The sequence below is a fragment of the Topomyia yanbarensis genome, chromosome 3 (genome assembly GCF_030247195.1).
Source record: "Topomyia yanbarensis strain Yona2022 chromosome 3, ASM3024719v1, whole genome shotgun sequence".
Classification (NCBI taxonomy): domain Eukaryota; kingdom Metazoa; phylum Arthropoda; class Insecta; order Diptera; family Culicidae; genus Topomyia; species Topomyia yanbarensis.
Window position 1 is genome coordinate 391,293,108 of NC_080672.1, and position 22,006 is coordinate 391,315,113.

The following is a 22,006-nucleotide window of genomic DNA, read 5'->3' on the forward strand; positions in this document are numbered from 1 at the left end:
TTGGTGTAATCGCAATTTAGATCAATAATAATAAATAAATTGTAGGTGTTTATAAATTGTAGGTGTTAAAACGTTCACTTGATCACAGGGGCGTTTTCATGTTTGCCGGATCACGGGCACAGTTGTGCGTGCATTATCGCAATTACATGTTCGAGTTTGAGACCGGGAATCAGAATATATTGGCTTAAATGGCACGTTCTCCGTATGTAGTCGGGGATTTGTGCCTTGAGACCAAGGCTGTATTATCGAGCAGAAATCGAGCGTTTGTATGTTAACGGGTTTGATCACTCGGGCGTATGTGTCGCATATATGTAATTTCGCGTGTAGATTCATCTGTATATCCGTGTAACAGCTTACATGTTTGTGTTGAATGCTTGCGCGAGCCACGAATATGTAATGTACGGTTCAGAATCACAAGGAAGTGAGTTCCCCATATTACTAGGGTATCTGGGCTTGGCGCCCTGAGACTTCTATTATTTTTTGATACCAAGATTTAACACATGGACCTACGCTGCTAGGTTCCGGACGTGACCAATTCATGTTCGCTTACGAACTGACGTTGGTATAATCACACTTGAGAAGGCGTTTATAAATTCGTGAATGCTAACATATTGACATGATCACCGAGGTGTTTCTATGTATGCGCGATCATGGGCGTTGGTGTGCGCAGATGATCGCGATTACATGAATGCATGCGTTATCAAGTTTGTATTATCGCGAAGGTCAGAGCGTTTCTAAGTTAACGTGTTTGATCACTGTGGCGTTTTTATGTCGCGTAAGCTAGCGTGTTTACAACTTCGCGAATTTGAATTCGTTTAAATAACCGTGTAGCCATTTTCCCATTCGCGTGGGCTTTTTAATATTCGCGCCAGCCGTTATTCTGATGTGCAATTTTGAGTGTACAGTTCAAATGAAGAAAGAAAGTGAGCTCCCCCAATTGACTGTGGTTTCTAATTATAACGACCTGAGACTTGTTGTCTGGTGTATATAGGATTCGTATATCAAAATGAGATCGCGCGAGAACGGGCGTTTGTATGTTGGAATATGAAACCGCGTTTATAAATTCGTAAGTGATCGCGTTTGCGACCGGGTTTGTATGATCGCGAGAATTTTTAATTGCGTGGGTGTTTGTATTGTGTGTTTTTGAGGGTCGCAGAGAAGAAACAACTAAAGAAGATTTAGCACATTAATTAGACAATCATTCTGGACTGATTAGATCGGCTTACGATTCATATATTACAATATATTAAGGAAAGACATTACATATTCCCACAATCATGCGCAGAATGACAAAAATAATTGAAGTAAAAGGCAAAAAACCAATTGAAAAGAAAATTAATGTCCCCAATACCTCACATATAGTAGAAATACTAACTAACTGAACTTTGGTTTCGGCATGTGGAAGTAGAAAAAAGAACGCAACATAAAAGAGGTGTATTGATCCCTCCCGGCCTACTCGATGCACCTCTATCGAGGAGTATTGCAACTAACATCTCAAAGCAGCTTTCTGTTAGAGGTTCATATGGGTTGTGTTGTGTTGAATGGAATATGAATGGCTGCGCTATATTTCTCCTTAGTAAGGGAAAAAAAATTATGTAAACACGTGAAGTGTGTGTGAAGAGCACAAAACATAAATTCATTATGGAATTTTTCGACTTCGTCTCTTCAAAATTCGACACTAACTTAGTGACAGAACTTAGCTAGCGTGGGAAACTATTTGTGTTTCTGAGCAAACCCCCTAGTCCTGCATGATGTCCCGCAAGAACAGAAGTTCTGATTGAGCTTAGACCTGTCACTAAGTTAGTGTCGGATTCTGATGAGAAGAAGATGAAACGCAAACTTCATAACTAATTTAAGATGAATGATATTATCCTAGTTGACACTTGAAATGGAGATTTAGGAATGAACTAGTATTAATTGTTGATAATTGATGTACTAGGTTTATTCAACTGATACAGGTAATATTGCTTGAAAATGGCTGAAATACCGTCAATCCAATCAGTCTAGAGGAAGGGTCCCAAACTCCGCTAGCGGACGATCTCAATAGTAGCATGTCTGTAATAACATACGTACATGGAACTATTGAGAACCAGAGCTACAGGTCCAAAGCCCTGGTAAAGGAGGATGGTTGTGATGATCTGGGCCGAGATCACCACGTAAAGCAAGGTAGGGCATAACCCCAATTCCAAGGCGTGAAGCGACCCGTGCCGAGGGATGAGTGATCGAGGGGGTGAAAAAGATGCTCGATCGTTAATGGAGCCTGTGGGGTACCTGGGCAACCCCCACAGTAAGCGTCCCTTACCACGCTAATGCGGAGCTCTGGCGTGGCGGGCATTTATTTCTCGCGCGACTCGTGGGACTTTACATGGAGTTAACAAAAAATAAAAACAAACAGACGGAGGTGCCAAACCCCTTCGCTAGAGGTGGTTTGGCGAGGTCTCCCCCCCGTGGGGAGAGTAGTGGAGCGATGAGTGCTGCATCTGAAAGCACCAGTGATCTCCCAGCAGCGCTAGGAAATAGCCCTACCAATGCACCGGAGGGGCCACTATCTGCGATGCGCAAAGTAGCGAAGCAACTCGATTCAATAATCGAGTTCACTAGCGCAAAGCAGAATATAGCCAAGGAGTTGAAGTTGAGCCTCCTGGAGCTCCGGAAAGCTGTTCGTGTCGCAAGACAGGAACAGCAGGCCTATGTTAAGAGGGTGGAATGTCGGGAGAGGCCCGACAGCGAAACCCAGACAGTGGCCTCCAATAGGGAGGAAAGAGAGAAGGTCGATAGAGGTTCACAGACAGTGGCCTTCACCTTCTATGGAGCAGCCACGTCGATCGGAGCGGCGACCGAGTTCCCCTCGAAGGGAAAAGGCAAGGGCAATCGCAAGACGGCATCGAACGCGAAGCGCCCTAGGAAGTCGCCAGGCGAGGGTGCCAAAACCGACACCACTCGGCGTGCAACCGTTAAGGCCAAACGCCGTTTGGCCGAGGTAAGCGAGGGCGAGAGTGACCTCGCTGTGGAGAGCGATGGTACCAGCAACCCGGCACGACCGGGGCAGGGGGGCTCAAACCCCTGGACGCTGGTCATCAAGAAAAAGCCGGCACCGACACCGGAGGTACCGCGGCCTGCGAAGAAGGCCAAGGACAGAGGCGAAGCCTTGTGGTTAAAAACCGACAAGGACAAATACGCCGATGTCCTAAAATCGATGAAGGCGGCCGAAAGCCTCTCGGCCCTTGGGCAGGATGTGCGTAGCGTAAGACGCACCAACACGGGAGAGATGCTTCTGGTGCTGAAGCGAGGCGCACAATCTAGTGCAGTATACAAGGCCTTGGCCCAAGAGGTCCTTTGTGAAGGCGCCCAAATCAGGTCGCTAGGTGCGGAAACGACTCTCCAGTGCAAGCACTTGGACGAGTTCACGACCGCAGAAGACGTCGTCGTTAAGGAGCATTGCGACGTCACAATCGAGCGGGCCTCTGTGCGATTGAGAGATGGACCCTCTAGCACCCAAGTAGCCTACCTCAGGCTACTGAAGGCGGATGCCAAAAAGGTAACCGAGAAAGGGAAGCTGAAGATCGGCTGGTCGGTATGCCCTATTAGTATACCTCAGCCGCCTTCAGTGGATAGGTGCTATCGGTGCCTTGAGTCCGGCCACAAAGCATACGAGTGCAAAGGCATAGATAGGAGCAAACTATGTCGTCGCTGCGGCGAGGAGGGACATAAAGAGCGGGGGTGCACTAAGGCACACAAGTGCCTTATCTGCACCGCTAAGAAGCAAGCCCATAAACATGCTATGGGCGGACCTTCGTGTCCCTTCGGTGAGTTAAATAAGAAGAAGCCGTGAACGTCACACAGTTAAATCTTAACCATTGTGCAGCAGCCCAACAGCTGCTGTGGCAGTCGGTCTCGGAGTCGAGGACAGATGTCGCCCTCTTATCAGACCCGTACCGCATCCCTGCCGGCAACGTCAATTGGGTGTCGGACGGGTCTGGAATGGTGGCAATCTCTACAACGGGACGGTTCCCGGTTCAAGAGGTAATAAACCCCTCCGCCGAGGGTGTGGCGATTGCCAAGATCAATGGTGTGTTCTATTGCAGCTGCTACGCCCCACCAAGGTGGCCAATAGAACAGTTCTACCAGATGATCGACAGGCTCTCGTCGGACCTAGTGGGCCGGAAACCGGTAGTAATAGCGGGAGACTTTAACTCTTGGGCAGTGGAGTGGGGCAGCCGCTGTACAAATAGCAGGGGTCAAGCGCTAATGGAAGCGCTTGCGAAACTCGATACTGTGCTAGCTAATAATGGCTCCGCTAGTACATTCCGTAGAAACGGAGTGGAGGCGTGGATTGACCTAACATTTGCCAGCCCGAGTCTGGCTCCAGGCATGGAATGGAGGGTAGACGAAGGTTACACCCATAGCGATCATTTAGCAATCCGCTTTAAGATCAACTATGGTGTGCAGCATCCGAGGGCGGGAGATCCCTGTCAGGTACGCGGGTGGAAGTCCAATCACTTCGACAGCGAAGCTTTCACCGCGGCCCTGGGACTGGAGGCCAACACCGACAGTCTAAGCGGGGATGCGCTGGTAGCTGTTCTATCACGCGCGTGCGACGCCACTATGCCGAGAAAAACACTGCCAAGAAACGGTAGATGCCCGGTATACTGGTGGAGTGCCGAGATTGCAGCTGTACGGTCAGCCTGCCTCAGAGCTAGACGTAGGATGCAAAGAGCTCGCACCGAGGATGCAAGAGAGAACCGCCGTGAAGTGTTTCGAGCTGCGAAACTAGCCCTTAACAAGACTATTAAAAGCAGCAAGAGAGCGTGTTTCGACAACCTGTGTGAGAGTGCCAACGCGAATCCGTGGGGTGACGCCTACCGGATTGTGATGGCCAAGACCAAAGGGGGCTCCTCACCCCCAGAACGGTCTCCGGACCGGTTGGCAACGATTATCGAAGTACTCTTCCCGTCTCGAGTCACAAGCCCCTGGCCACCTGCACTACGAGACAGTGCGGGCACGGTCGAAATGGTGGCTCCAGTGACGAATGAAGAACTACTCGCAGTGGCTAAATCCCTAGCAATGAACAAAGCTCCAGGGCCGGATGGAGTTCCAAACAACGCTCTCAAGGCAGCGATCATAGCGAACCCGAACATGTTCAGGCTAGCTATGCAGAGATGCCTTGACGAGTGCCGTTTCCCCGATAGATGGAAAAGGCAGAAACTGGTGCTGTTGCCGAAGCCCGGGAAGCCGCCAGGCGACCCATCGGCGTACAGACCAATCTGTCTGATAGACACGACTGGCAAACTGCTTGAGAGGATCATCCTCAACAGGCTCACCCCGTACGCGGAAGGTACGGACGGTCTGTCAAGCAACCAGTTTGGCTTTCGGAAGGGTAAGTCCACAGTGGACGCTCTCAACTCAGTGATAAATACTGCCGAGATAGCGATCCAACGAAAAAGGCGAGGTATTCGATACTGTGCGTTAGTGACACTTGACGTGAAGAACGCATTCAACAGCGCAAGCTGGGATGCCATCGCGCTCTCGTTACACCGGCTTAGCCTACCGGTGGGTCTGTACCGGATCCTGGAAAGTTACTTCCAAAACCGCGTACTGCTATACGAGACCGATGCCGGTCAGAAAAGGGTTCCGATTACCGCCGGAGTCCCGCAGGGCTCGATCCTAGGCCCAGTGCTATGGAACCTCATGTATGACGGGGTTCTGAGACTGAAGTTCCCTCCTGGGGTCAAGATCGTCGGCTTTGCCGACGACGTAACCTTGGAGGTCTACGGGGAGTCAATTCCTGAGGTAGAACTAACCGCAGAACACGCGATTAGCACGGTGGAGGAATGGATGAGCGCGAGAGGCCTGGAGCTCGCTCATCATAAGACGAAGGTAGTTATCGTCAACAACCGCAAGTCGGCACAACATGCAGTTATCCATGTGGGAGAAGTCGCGATCACTTCACAGCGAAGTCTGAAGTCTCTCGGAGTCATTATAGACGACAAGCTGACCTTCGGTAGCCATGTCGACTATACGTGCAAGAGAGCGTCGACTGCTGTTGCGGCTCTATCGAGAATGATGTCCAACAGCTCAAAGGTGTGCGCCAGTAGACGTAGGTTACTGGCAGGCGTTGCCGTATCTATCCTCAGGTACGGCGGCCCGTCATGGTCAAGAGCACTGAGGGTAACCAGTTACCTACAGAAACTGGAGAGCACCTACCGCGTGATGTGCCTCAGAGTGATATCTGCCTACCGCACGGTATCACACGATGCATCCTGCGTGATAGCGAGCATGATGCCAGTCGGGCTGGTCATTCGGGAAGATGAGGAGTGCTTTGAGCTACGTGGAAATAGGGGAGCCCGTGAGTGAACCAGGGTGACCTCGGTCGCCAGATGGCAGCGTGAGTGGGACAACTCCTCGAAAGGTAGGTGGACCCACCGGCTGATACCTAGCATATCGAGCTGGGTGGGAAGACCCCATGGGGAAGTTCACTTCCACCTGACACAATTCCTGTCAGGCCATGGCTGTTTCCGTCAGTACCTCCACAAGTTCGGGCACGCTGAGGTCCCAGTCTGCCCGGACTGCCCAGGTGTAGATGAAACTGCCGAACACATACTGTTCGTATGTCATCGGTTCGACGTCGAAAGAAGAGCAATGCTTGACGTCTGTGGCTGGGACGCAACCCCTGATACCCTTATTCAGCGGATGTGTCAATCGGTGGAGAAGTGGAACGCAGTCTCGGCTGCTACCATCCAGATTGCCAGTAGGCTACAGGTAATCTGGCGAACCGAGCAACAGACGACGGGCACGGCTAACTAGTGATTGGTTAGCTGGAGCGAAAAAGGCCAAGCGCAAAAAAAGGGAGTGAATGGTCTGTTCATGCCGAGGCAAGTTTGGCGCAGCGAATGGCAACCGCGTAAGGGGTAAACCCAGCCACCCCGAAGCAAGACAGAAGAGTGAGTGTATAGGCGTATAAGTGGACTGCCTCATGCCAAGACGGGAGGGTCGTAGCGTAGTATGTTGGAACTTAGCTATCGATGCCTCATGGCGTGGCAGAGGAGTGAAAGGGTGAGCATCCAAGTCAGTCTCACACGGCATGTTAAGGGTGAGCATAAAAGTCAGCCTCACGGGTTGGTAGAGGCTAGCACAAAAGTCAGCCTAACAAGGAATGAAAAAGGTGAGCACACAAGTCAGCCTCGCATAGTATGTCAGAAGTGGGGCCTAAGAAAAATGTCCCACATGGGATGCCAGGGGGAGTGACAAAGGTACAATAGAGTGGCACGATTGAGAGTGAATCAGGTGATAGGGTGAGCACCCAAGTCAGCCTCACATGGTATGGGTGGGGCGAGCACAAAAGTAAACCTAGCAAGGAACGAGTAAGGTGAGCACACAAGTCAGCCTCATGTGGGAGTGTTTGAGAGTGAATCAAAGTGCGATTGAGAGAGCACCCAAGTAAGCCTCATACAGGATGTATGAACGCGTAAGTGAGAGTGAATGAGTACATTTAGTACAGCCATCCCCCCAGAAGTAATACCGAGAGGTAGTTCCTGGGAGGAATGATGGCGGAGCCCAATGGAGTTTAGTCGGTATTAATGGCTGGTCACCATTCGAGTCCCACACGCCCCCAGTGCACCCCGTGTGGTAGATTGGACCCTACCAATAGCACGTGTACTGGGCTAGGACATAAAGGTCTTCTCCATTGTAAAAAAAAAGAGGAAGGGTCCCAAGTACAGGCTAAAAAGTTACGACTAAAGCATTAATCACGGACAATTTTCCCCGCCCTATAGATAAAACCGTCAATTGAACTAGTTTTGAATACAACTTCACAAAATTTGACATGTTAGCAAGTTTATGCGTTATACAATGATACCACAATAATGGTGGCGCCGGTGGTTGAGTGGTAAGCGTGACCGCCACTTATTTCTGTTGGTCTGGGTTCAATCCCAACCGAGGTCGTTGAGATTTTTCTGAGGTGAAAAAATTCTGTGGTCACGTCTTCCTTCGGAAGGGAAGTAAAGCCCTTTAATCCCCGGTCCATGAGTTGATGGATCGATATCTAGTCCAGATAGTGGAGAGTCACCTCACTGGCGTCGGTAATCGTCGGTAAGATGTAGAATCCAACTTCTATACTTACTAACAAATATCTCCTCCTCCCGTGATACTTGTGGAGTGCGCTGTAGTATATACGGCCTCTAGCCAAAGCAAGTATCGGACTAACATTCCTTCCCTTTCCTTCCGCGATTTACGACACCAAAGAAGTGACTCCACTATTTGGACCCAGATAGAGATATCGCACCCATCATCACATAGACCGGGGACCAACAGATTTACTTCCCTTCCCAGAGGAAGACGTGACCACAGATTTTTTCACCTCAGAAAAATCTCAATGACCGCGGCTGGGATTGAACCCACATTTGTATTTCTAAGCAAATACCTAGTCCTGCATGATGTCCCACAAGAAAGGCAGCTCTGATTAAACTGATGAGAAATAATGAAATCGAAACAAAGTTTGGCTTACCAGTCCAATGCAATATGCAGTATTCTGAAGTTCTTCCTAACGAAATAAAAATTTAGGTAAAAACTGAAAGTTATCGTATTTCTTGATTTGTCCTTATTATTGAAATACAAACACTTTTCAAATGTTCTTCCATCCTGCTTAATAGAATCAAATCCGAGGTCAGTGCTCTTTTTATTTGGTTAAAATGTGTTGCCGTGAGTAAACCGCTCCTCAAAAAGTCAAATTTAATTCTAGTTGTAAACAATCATTTCTCTTTCTGTTTTCTATTGCTATACCATGCATCACATTTCCTCACGTTCGCCTGTTAAGGCTGGATGCACATGAGACACTCATTCGACGCCGTCGTCTGCCGGTGTAGCTGTACCTACCTACGAGCATGTCACCCCGTGGAGCGTACAGCATTTTGTGACTTAACGGTTTATTAGCACTGATCGAGCCTCTCGCTCTTTCGGTGTTCACCACTTTAGGGTGGCGTCTTGGCAATAATTTACACTAACCGATCAACCATGCCACGGCGCAGTGTACATATATCGGTGCATCGCTAGAAGAGGCTTGGGGTAAAAGAATGCTACCGATGCTCACTGCGCCAAAACAATATTTTCTCATACTAAAATGACGCTATAAAGTTGTTTTTTTTCGGAACGTGTGATTGTGTTCAACCGACACAAGACTGCGCCTAACATAGCCATGTGTGTTGAATATATTAATATAAATTGAAACAGCTGGCCGTGTTGGATTTTTATTTCGGTATGTATTTGCAAAACAGGAAGACAGCGGGAGACAGACTGGAAGTTCTCTGCGAGAAGCTGAAAGATGTGCTATTTTAGGATTTACTGTTTATACTATTAACCTTTGATTAGGTATGCTTTAAATTAGGAAATACTGGTTGGTTTTATGGATAGCAGCAGCAGCAGCAGAAGACGGACGATGAAAAGCGATCACTTAATCTGTCAAGCAGGTTAGGTCCGAAAATATTAAATTTTTAAAACATATCTGTTGTCTCTATGGATAGAATTATTATTAAATTAAATGTTCACGGTTCTCTTGTAATATTAGGTGTAAGCCCTCAAAATAATTCGATTCGTGTAAAACTAGGATATCAACAATTCGTTAAATAATAAATAAGTCATTGAAACCTGAAAGCGGGGTTTCCAATTCTCAGCTGATATAAATCCTACGTTTTATCGCTCAACGGAACCTACCCACGTTTGACATCATCGTTGATTAACCCCATACAACCAAAACTTTCAAATCGACTCGTATACTGTACTGTAATATTTTCATGTTATTTTATCCTGGTATACTATAGAAGACGGTTCCCATACATGATTGCTCTTGGAGTGTCATTAGGAGCTACGAATGAAAATTTTATAGGTGAAATATTTAGAGGTAATCGTATTAAGGCCATGTCGATAAATAATCCACTAAAACAGAAGCTGTTCTACAAACAGCAGCAATCTTGATATTTTCCGCATCGTAAATCGTTTAAAATATCGCTTGGAGGAGATTGTTGCAATATGTTCAATAAAAAAAGTATCTGTTTCCGCCCGGGATCGAACCGGGGGCCTTCCGCGTGTTAGGCGGATGTGATAACCACTACACCACGGAAACCACATTAACAAGCCACCCGTTGGCGTCGAATAGTTGTTCATTTTTCACTTCTTCATCAGCTGTTTTCGGTTCGATGAGATTTTCCCCTCCGGGGATTGCATTATAGCTTTACCCGAGCAGCATAAATTTTCCGCCCCTCTCTCTCTACCCAATCAAACACTATACCACCTACCTACGCTAGGAAGCGAGGGCGTGGGTGTTGGAAACACGCTGAGCAGTAGATATGTAACAGATAGCATTAGCGGGCTGCACGTAAGATTTATGGGTGACAGTTATGTGCTTTTTCTCAAACTGCAAGTGCGTACTGCAGAAACAAACGAGTTTTGGTTTTAATTTGGTTATTTATGACTTTGCAGCGTTTCGTGTATTAGATTTAGCTACATTTGGCGTGGAGTCGTTGCGCCTGATAGGACCTGAAGCAACAATATTGCTGCATCAATCAAAGCGAGCGTCAATAAATTTCCAATTATTCAAATGATAGCATCCAAGCAAAAAGCGAATTTCGCACTAGCGACTATTATCGCGGAAAATTTCGAGCAGAGCATGTATAGTTTGAACTGCTAGATCAAACAAAACAAACATTTTACTGCATACTCCAGCCTCTCTATGCTTCAGATGACTCATCTATACGAAGTAGAACGGATTTTATGCACCTGCATGCACTTTTCTCATATGAACCGTGGATGACTCATAGAAATGGACCGCGCTGACGGGCGACAAAAATGAATTCCTTGCCCTGCGGCAGCGGTGTCCCTAAGATCACAACTCAGCATGAATTTGATCGTTGCTAAGGCGAGTAGATGCAAGTAGTAAACCTTCTTTGTTTATACAACGAGATATTGCAAGATGCAAGAATTGTGCGATTGCAGTTTGATGGGAAGTTTTGCAGCGTCAGTCAACAACAAGTTTCGTTCTTGTGCGGAATGTGATATGAAAAGGTCTACCACAGAAAGATAATGAATGCATCTGCATCAAATAAGATGTTTGCTGTTTAATTCTTTTCAAATTTTGATATGAGTTTACAGAAATTTTATAGATAGTTGTATAGAGGTAGCATCAGAAAAAGTCGAAAAAACAATTGAGACACTATTATGAAAAATCAATATGATCTAGGCTTTTAATGGGGGGGGGGGGGTGTTAAAATTAATTCGGTAAAAAGATGGGTGGGCAATGTCCGAGACATAACCGAAGTGAAGTACTGCAATTTTTACTATCTTCTGAAAGATTGCTATTTCGGTGTCCTAATGTAAATATCGAAACATTGGTACACGTACATCGGAATTTGAAATATTCAAAAAATTTCGAACGTATGGATTCCCATACGGTAACTCCGAAAAGGGCATTTAATGATAATGAAACAATTTATTTAGCAACAGCAGAAAATTCGGTATACGGGTACCGTTATTTCGGCATTTCTATTAGAAATATCAAAAGAGTCAAAATACAGCAGTCGAATTTAGTCTGCAGAAATTGATTTGATTACTAGGAACATGATTTAAATACGACATTCAATTCATGTACTAATTCCCTCCCCAAGGTTTAGGGGTTTGGGTATTGCATTACGCCTCGATAGTGGTGCATCGAGGAAACTGAGAGGGCTTATGCGCCTTTTTATGTTATATGTCTTTTCATACTCTGCACCTGCGCATACCAACGCTAAACTACTGGTCTATGCGCGGCGGCGTGGCCGAGTGGCGGATCGACGTAGATTGACTTTTGCTGTATGCCATGTTTGCAAATATTGTTCTATTGGTGGTATTCGTGGACGGGGCTCACGGAAAGAGTCATTGTGTGTCCATTTATCGGTCGACTTCGTCATCGTGCATATAGTAATTAAATTAATTTAATAATTAAATTAATTTAAGAAAGTAGAATAAGTAGAAACCTATTAGTTGTAGCTTTGTGATAATCGTAGCTTTTTGTACTAGTGTGCAACTGTTATGTGCTAGTCGTATGTCTATCTATGTATGTATTCGTCTGAGTATTTGTGACAATTGGTTCAGGGAATGGATGCAGAACTGATGTATATGATAGAATAGGGACTAATACTTCTGGTGATCAATCTGAGCATTTGGTTCTATTCATTGGGGAAAGTCGGGCTGGATAAATTAGGGTAAAATAAATTTACCGACGCACGTGAGTCATCCATTCCCGGCTAGCATAACATGATGAAAGTCTAACAGCATTGCAATTTCTATTCTACTTCATTGGTCTGTTTCTTTTGTGCATCTATTAGTTTGCTTTTCCATTATTTATGTAGACCAAAATAGTATTGTTCAATTTATACACTTCTAGTCAAGCTCTTTGCATCTTTTTTTTTTCTTTATTCGGCATGTTATGATTCCTTTTATTAGTATATCTCTACTATACGCTATCTATGCTCATATAGGTACAAACGCTCGTGGCCTTCGCGATAACATAGGCCTGGTCACGGGAGCGACCATGCGGTTGCAGTAATCCACATATACGTGCGCCCGCGATTTCGCCTACATGAAAACACCCCGGTAGTTAAATAAACGTGGCATCTTTAAACTTCCAAACGCTGTCTCAAATATTAACCCACCATTCGCGCGATCATGAAACGGTCACGTCCGAAAGTTTTACCAGTCTGGACTAATGCCTTCAGTTGAACCAATCCAAAAAGTGACGCTCATATTCACTAAACAACACGATCCATGGTGACATGACCTGGAACTCAGGTTTCCCCATAGGGAAACGGACTACCTACTGTACCATACACTAAAAATTAAGAATCAGATTCACGGTTCGCGCGCGATCAAATAAGAATACACGCTACATTATTATAAAATCAAAATTATACACGCGAAGTCACATACACGTGACAAACACGTTAATATACAAATGCTTAAGCCCTTCGCTATCGGCGGTGGTCAGCTATTTTCGTCCGCGTCCCTTATCACCTATTTTTATAAAGTGATTCATCAGCAGTGCTATCTTTGAAAATGAACCACCTTGGTTATGCAACTAATTTTTCCGGTCTTTTTTTTAAATGCAAATAATTAAGCAATCTTCATTTCGTTATATTCTGAATTGCACATATTTTGTCGTATGTAATTTTAAATGTACTTTCATTTGATGGCATTGTAAGGGAACACGTATCCGCCGGTTGATGCTAATCGAGCTGACATTTCTTTAGACTGAGCAAACTAAGTTATTTGTTTGTTTAGTGTTTATTTGACCAACTAGGTAACGAATCCACTGGGTCTTTAATGCGTGTGGGAAATACGCATGGTCTTGTCTGAGTGTATCACTATTGAATTATGTATGGGGGTGGAGAATTGACAATTCGCAAGATCAATTCAAATCCAATTACCAATTTGCGGCAATCATTTCAACATAAAAAAAAATTATGGTCATATATAATGGTTTACTTTTAGTCCATTAACTCATCAGTTAATTATACTGAGCTGAGAATAAGTACGTACTATTTGGAAACGGGGGGTGTTTGATTCGTGCATCATTAATATCGTTTAGGAACGCAGCATTTACTCGAACGAGGTGGAAAATTTCAAGTTACGGGATCACAATATGCTTAAGGACGATTTATAAATTCTGCCACGCTATTAGGAGGAAGAGATATGACTAATTGTGACATAAATGGGAGGGAAGCACGTCATGTGCTTTGACGCAATCGGCCGTTTTACGCACGATTGCGCCATGTATATAGGAAATTCCATGGAACATGAACACTTTTGCGAGTAGCGGCATTAATGTGCTACTACAAAATGAAGGACAAACTAAAATCATTTGATTCGTATTAGACCAAGGATAAAAATAACGTGGTAATATGACAGAGACTTAGTTAGTGTTGGGTAATCTTTGCGTGACATAATTTATGAATGTTCCACAATACCACTTTTAAACTCATTGTTTGCGGTCCATTTTACATTGTCGACAATACTCCCGACAGCCGGCTGTTCGGAGTTCAAGTTGTTTTCGATGAAACAATTTCGATAGACGATTACCCAGAGTTTAAACGCCTAGAACATTTACGTATCCTTCAGTCAATAAACTATTCAAACATCTTATGCACGAAAGTATATTCTCAGTCGCATCGCTTGCTTGAAGCGAATCCTGACTAACAACACACCCACTACCCAATCCGTGGTACTTATGGGAGTGTCACTGAGTCGGGGCCTTCCGTTAAGTAAGTACCACATCAACACTTCCTTTCTCATCCCAAGTTACGGTAAAGATGGTCGTGGCCCGCAATGGTGGCTCTCAGGCGAAATTCTCGCTTGGACTGGATCAATTGTTATTCCCAAACAATGCTCCTCAAGTAGTCTGGCTGGAAATGAGAGTCATCAGTCTGCAATCTACAAAGTATACCGTGCTTACGCAACGCAACGCAACGCAAATGCTTAAGCCCTTCGCTATCATCCCCAGCATCTACATCGGCGATCTAGTAAACATGATCGCATCCCAGTGATAAAGTGAATATCTCAGCTCCTATAAATTTTCAAACGCGGTCTCAAGCGTGAACCTAAAAACTCCCGCACTCGCACGATCATGAATCGGTCACTTCCGGATGATTCTATCCTTGATATCAGCAGACTATGTCCATGCCTTCAATTGAATCAATTAAAAAAAGAAAGCTCTCATATCCACTGGACACCACGTTACATGGCGACATGACCGAGGACTCTAGTGATATGGGGTAACTTACTCCCTGTCAGAATGTGAATTGTACACCAAAAACTAACTATCAGAATGAAGGTCCGCGTGACCATCCAAGAACGCACGCGTATATAGAAAATGCCACACTGTTACAAAATCCAGTCTTGTACACGCGAAGTCACATGAACGCGAGCACACGTGACAGACACGTTAACGTACGAACGCTTAAGCCCTTCGCGATTAACAACGCACACCTACGTTCGCGATCGTGCAAACTTAATAACACCCTGGTAATAAGGAGAACGTTTTAGCGCTTGCGAAGTTTCAAACGCTGTCTCAAACACGAACCTACAAACGTCCGTTTTCGCGCGCTCATGAATCGGTCACGTCCGGAAACCATTACTCTCTGTCCTAATAACTTAGGTCCATACATTCAGTAGGACAAAAAAAAATAAAGCACATATCCACTAGACAACACGTTCCATGGCGACTTCAGCGGGCACTCTAGTGATATAGAAGATCTCACACTATTTTAGCATCTTAGAAGTACACCAAAAAATAAAGTATTAGACTCACGGTCCGTGCGCGATTATCCAAGAACACATGTGAATATGCGAAAGGCATGCGGTTATAAAATAGAATTTATACACGCGAAGTTACATACACGTTAGCACACGAGACATACAAACGCACACGCGATCGAAGACGTTAACTACAAATGCTCGAGCTCTTCGCGATGATACACGTGATCGCGAGTCCCTACGCCCGCACATACCTAAACCGTACAATGAATATCACATTCAGAATCACGGCCCGCTACAATTGGCCTAATGCAGTGTTTTATTGGGCGACATTGCCTGTCTCGTCTGCAAATTGTAGTATGTGATTCTGACAGGGAGCCCTTCCGAGAATCTAGCTCTACAGCTCCAGTAGGACAACTCTCGAAAAAAAAATAATAACAGGTCGGTTCTCACAGTAAAGAGCAACAAGTCTGTCTTTGCCAAGAGACATGCTGGTGACCTTGAGTGATACGTAGTTATACTGCCTAAGCTCGACCCTCATCAGCAGAAGACAAAAGTTAAGCCCATAAGATATTAAGCCTGTTCTAATGATCCTGCCACTTCTAGTTTTCCGATCTGTATACTTCACATCCTTGCTCTCACTTGATTAAGATGTAAAAAAAAGAACTACATAGTCGAAATAAAAAAAAATAAAAATAACAATAATTTTGTAAAATCAAAGTTATTTGGGTAATACTGTTAAGAAGATCTGTACTAAATATCAAAATCAAATTCAGGGGATTTTGAGTTATGGTCAACACCGCATTTTTTCGAGGTACCTCCTGAAAATTCACTGTCTCTCGCCCAATTTCCAATATTTTGCAATGAACCCTTAGTAACATTGTTCAAATATAGCTTTATTGTATGGAAATTGACTAAATAGACTAACACTGCATCGTCAAAAAATTTAAGAACGGGCTTTTTCTTCACCGAAAATACATTACCAGTTCTTGTTGTACCACTACTTTGTTAGTTGTATTGAGCTGTAAAACTCAAATTTATTTCCGTGCGAGTTAGCTAAATTTCCTTAAATTATGTCACCTGACATGTTATTACTTGTTGATTTTTTTCACACACTTTGCTAAATACTTTCGTAATTTGCACTGTGTTCAATCAATATATTTGGATACACTGAACTGTGCATTTGTATCTCAAACTTTGCGTATATCTCTGACGTGTGTTTTACCTTTTAATGTGCATGTGTGCACTAACGAAGGCACGTAGATTTAATCTGTTATTCGTTGTTTTTGCTTGTAACATGCGGTAAAATAGTTTCGATGATTTGCGATTTTTGGATGTCGGCTGTACTGACGCTATGTTCAAATATTTTAAAACTTTTGGGGTTGAACGTAACATTAAAGGCTAGATCATTTAGAAAAGGGATACATCCGATAGCGTATAGTGGTCGGATATACACGACTTTTTGAAGCGTTTTTGTTTGTAAACTGTTCCGCTGTGGATAAAACTCAATGAATGTATACTGACACAGTCTCTGACAGACAAGAGTTGGTTTTCGCGAAAAAGTTCGCGAAAAAATGTATAATTTGGCAAGAGATCTGTTTCTGTGGCAAGTAAACCAGAATTTAAATAATAGACGTGAATTCGGAAGTATATAAAAAGAAGAGTTTTAATAAACGTATTTTACCCTTCATTAAGTCCCATGATTATTCAGTAACGTTTTTGGCCAGACCTAGAGAACTTCTTTACAGAATATTTACCATCGCTACGCATGCGCGCACTGGGGTAGGGTCAGGGAGTAGCTATCCATTCTCAATGTGCACGTTTCGAGAGTTCTATACCATGAAATGCCAATAACGGCGCGGGCCACGTCCTTGCAATCATCGGGGAAGGGAAGGAATGTTAGTGTAACAAACGTTGTTATGGAGACCATGTATACCTCTGCATTTCCACGTTTGCAACGGGAAGGAGTTTTTGTTAGTAGGATGGGATAAATAGTTACACAAATCTGGATTCACCTTGATGAGTGATACGATCTATGCAACTTTCAGTAGTGTTATTATGTGCTTATTGCTCTGGGCAGCCGACTGCCGAGAATTTATGATAGATTTATCGTTTTTTAATTAATTTGGAAATGCTCGGTTTATTAAAAAGCAGCTTCAGCTCCGGATAGCCGACAGTCGGTAGTGTTGCATATGTTTAATTGAATCAAACGACAGGTGAACGACGTTATTATTTTATTTATTATTTACATTTAAAATGTTTCCTTTCTCCTTAAATTTTTGTTGACGAAAGATAGAAAATAAAATAAATGGCTTTTTTGCAATTTAATTTTTTAACATAAATTTTTGTTTAAGGGAAAAATGTAACAATTTTTTTCAGTGTATATTTTCATCGTGTCAAAGCTTTCATTCCCTGTAACTTTTCTGAGATAATTTTGTTGTAACATGTGGCACTCGAATTTTTGTTTTGTTTTGTAAATGGGGTATGCAAATATTTCTACGCCTATTCAGAAAAACTGTTTTAAACCACCTAGTGGTGTAATTGTGCCTTTCTCATTTGTCCAAACTACGATTATGTTCAATATAATGGTGGAAATGTATATTACATATTCAGTACGAATTGCACATACATACAATGGATTGAAAGCCACGAGCTTGAGATGATATGTGTCGACACTGAAACATCGCTTGATACCAGCGGCGGATCAAGGAGGAGTATCTGGGGGGGGGGGGGGGGGGTCCGGACCCTACCGAAAATTTTAACTTGTTAAAAAATTTTAAACTAGTTTCAATTTTAAAGTAGCAACCCCTCACTGCATACCCCTACCTACGCCTATACAGGCAAACAAAAATTGGCCGGTATTAAGTTGACGATTTTTAGAGCGATAGCATAACCTTTCTATATGAGAACGGCAAAAATGTGCCAAAATCCAAAAAAGTCTTCGATGTTTCGAATTTTCGCCAAAAATTTTTTTCGATGTTACATCAAATCTCGACGTTTCATACATTTTAAAGACATTTTGCATCAGAAATACAAATTCGATTTTGAAATTTTCCTTTACTCTCCCCTTTGAGCATTTTTCAGTTCAGTTTATATGGGAATTTGATGTGTGGCCGCACTCTTCAACCTGTAACTCCGGAACCGGAAGCCCAATCAATAAAAAATTCAATAGCAGCCAATGAGAAGGTACCTTTCATTTGAGACTAAGTTTGTGCAACTCAGTCCAGCCATCTCTGAGAAACAGATGTGGCATTTTTTCCACATACACACATCCACACACACAGTCATTTTTCGAGCTCGACGAACTGAGTCGAAAGGCATTTGACACTCGGCCCTCCGCGCCGGGATTTTGATGACGATTTTTAGAGTGATTGCATAAGCTTTCTATATAAGAAAGGCAAAATTGGCTCTTGTGTCAAAATATTCTAATTACCAGAGGAAATCATGGAGATTAATAAACCGAACATAACTGCAAAGTACTGTTCGAATCGGTCATTTTTGGTCGGCCACTTTCACATGGAATTCCTCCAATGTAAATTTAAAAAGTTGAATTGATGGTTGAAGTCGTAAATTTTCAAAAGCAATTATTTATTTTTCTGTACAATTTGTTTTAGACTTGGGAGGAGTCACTTATCTATTTTTCCAGCCATCACAGCATGTAATAGGTAAACTATTCTTCATAACTTTGAATAAGATGTGACACTTAATTACATGTCAGTCCTTCTTTTCATGGGTGTGTGTGCTCTTTTGATGTCATCAAATAATGAAACTGATAGGTCTCTGCACAATCTATATTAAGTTTTTTGTTCAGTTTGATAAGGAATTGATGCCGAGGAGTTAAGTATGCAGGGGAAATACGTATTGTTTGGTATGAGTAGGATAGCGGCTGATGTTACTAACGTATGTGGAATGTTACTAACGTATGTGGACAAAATTATAAATGCAATTTTTTGGTAGTAAAATATTTTTTTAATGTTCTCTTTATGAGAACATTTGTCAGCTTATTAACTTAATGTACAAAGTGAGCCCGTTCGAGAAGATTTACGATAGTTGCCAGGAAATTTTGACAGAGGAGCCGAAAAATTGATGTTGGCATTTTCTTAATTTTGATTATCATGTTTGTTAGTTTTAGGTCGAAAATTATTGGCCTATACTCTTCGCTTCAAAATATCACAAAAATTCTCAATTAAACGCAGTTGTACATTTGGAGGGTTATCAGCCTTTTGTACAAAAGGTATGCCATAACCCTCCATAGAACCAAAATTTTTTTTTTGGCATGGTGGCTGGGTTCCAGAGTGGGCGTTCGCTGCCATATTGTTTACATGGTATCTCCTAGCGGGTCGAAATTAACACTGGATGTTTAAAATAAATGTGCCTAGAGTATGACGTTTAGTATGGTGCCTTGCGCTGGGTTGCATTTTTGATTTAATACCGGAAGCGTTGTCCAAATTCCATTCCGCATACGTTAGTTATCAACAAATAAGTGCTCTGATCAAATGGGTGGTTTCAAAGAGTTAGGAACAGGCAGAAGTATATTTTTACTGTAATGGGACGGATAGGCATTGGGCCTGTGGCCTTCGTCCAGCATGGTCCATTCTCGTTGGTACGGATGTCTTCATGATTGGTTGGTGGATGTGTGTTCTTACTTACAAGCGAATTGACCTCCATTTTTCCCCGTTGGATTTTTACTTGCTTTACCACAACAGTGTATTAGGAAAACATAAACCGCAATAGTAACGTCTTGTCATTTCACTACTTGCTATGCAAACGAATTCTTATTGTATATAAGCTACCTCTACCATATAGAAAACCGGGGCTTCCGAAGAACCAAATACTTCAGCAGCGAGAGCATACATTTTTAAACTTACTTCACTATTGCTACTGTGCAATAACATTATTTTCGTTATTTACAAATGAAAAAGGATCGTTGTCGCAGCTCTGGTTTTGTTCTCTTCGCTTTGAATCAACCAACTGCCGCCGCCGCCAAGGTTTTCCTTTTATAACAAAACAACTCAACTTTGTAGCGACAGTTTCAATTTTTGTCCTGATGAAAATTAAATTTTAAATTTCATGTTGTTGCTGTTCACGTTGTATTTAAGAAAAAATAAATGAAAGAGATGGCAATAAAAAAGATCTGTTTCCGCCCGGGATCGAACCGGGGGCCTTCCGCGTGTTAGGCGGATGTGATAACCACTACACCACGGAAACTTGCGTGGTGTTCGAGGCAGTGGATTGCAACACACTGAGTCGAGTACGTGTTTTGATATCAGGAGGAAAATTGTTAGCAGTTATTTTTGTATTTCATTTCAAGCTCATTGCCAGCCAAGTTGGTAATGTTTTCGCATGTTTTGCTTTATGCTCATTTTGCCACACATTTTGCTATTGATAGAACTGCAGTTGATGCAGTAGAGTGGGCCTACATTCAACATAAGTTGCAATTGCCAACTTGGTAAACATTTGCTCCACTGTATTATTTATTTAATTTCTTCAAATATCCTGTGTTCATTTTTGGAGGTAACAGAGAACATTTACTGCCAAGCAAAGAGAACAATATCCTGCAAAGGCAATAGAGCATACAATAGAAGGATCCTGCATAAAGACGGTAGTGTCAAGGCTTTGATTTCTTCTAGCTCGACATTATAATAAACTGGTACTGCCAATGAAAACCAACTGGAATTACTAAAGTTCACAAAAGTACTGCCCAGATAGTTCAACCAAATGAACCAGATGCAAATTCCCCTGCACTTTACAATCCATTTACGGGACTGTAAAGTTAATTCACCATTATTTGCCCATTGTCTCCTAACTTCTTTCATCCATTATCAATAACTAACGTTCCCACGTTGCACTTGTTTGTCTGCTTTGGTTACGCGAGCTTGATTGCGAAGTTTTTATTAACCCGGCGCTGCCGGAGAAGTGCTTGCTTATCTTCCATACCCCATCGTCGTCGTCGGTAGTCGAAAGCTAACTTTCCGAGAGGGAGCAGCTGGTGCTGTACCAGCTGTCTTATGGCGTCTGGTGTACGAATAAACGCCAAATGGTTGGCTAGCGATAGGCTAAGGGGCGGTTGAAAAGAAAAGTGAAATTTTATATTACCATTTAGTCAATGGAATAATAGAGCAATAATTATAACTTATGCCAGTTACGTTATCCTATGGTGCGGCGGCTGGTACACTATTTTTGCAGCGCGGGAAGATGATTAGTCAGTTTTAGATTAGTTTCGGCGAATCTACGCTTCATCCTGCAAAGGTATCCCCCTACCTACCTGTTCATAATGGTTTCGCAACCGAGCCGAATAAACCGAGAAAATTGAATACACGTGCAGTACTTGCTCCTTTCGCTTTCATTAGTGCGCGGTGTTAAAGTTCCATAATTGCTGGGAAGTTCCGCTTGCTCTTGTGGCTTTTTTTCTACTGACAGAGATCGAAAAGCTACTCGAGTGTCATTGGCATGTTGAGTGAGGTCTTATCAGTCAAAAGATGGTTTCCGCGTGTACGTGGATAAGCTGAAAGCTTTTGAATATTGGAACTGCGACTCAGGTCTTAATTTCTTGGATGATCAGCTATTTTGACGAAAACGCATTATTCTGATAAGGCGATAGGTTTTCCAATAAGCACTCGGCATGATACTGTACCTTGATGTGGTCCGGGGGCTTTTCCATCAAAGCAGTATTACAGTGATTATATCACATTGAAACTTGGGATACGATTATTTTCGTTTTAGTTAAGATACA

At 43.2% G+C, this 22,006-nt stretch overlaps 1 protein-coding gene and 2 non-coding genes across 21 annotated transcripts in view; 1 reads left to right on the top strand and 2 right to left on the bottom strand.

Annotated features, from left to right (window-relative positions):
- LOC131692242 (serine/threonine-protein kinase mig-15) overlaps positions 1 to 22,006 on the top strand; it is a 250,343-nt gene that overhangs the window by 133,725 nt on the left and 94,612 nt on the right. The window lies entirely within an intron of this gene.
- On the bottom strand, positions 10,042 to 10,114 carry Trnav-aac (transfer RNA valine (anticodon AAC)). The gene has a single exon. It is a non-coding gene; the product is annotated as a tRNA-Val (tRNA).
- Positions 20,409 to 20,481, bottom strand: Trnav-aac (transfer RNA valine (anticodon AAC)). The gene has a single exon. It is a non-coding gene; the product is annotated as a tRNA-Val (tRNA).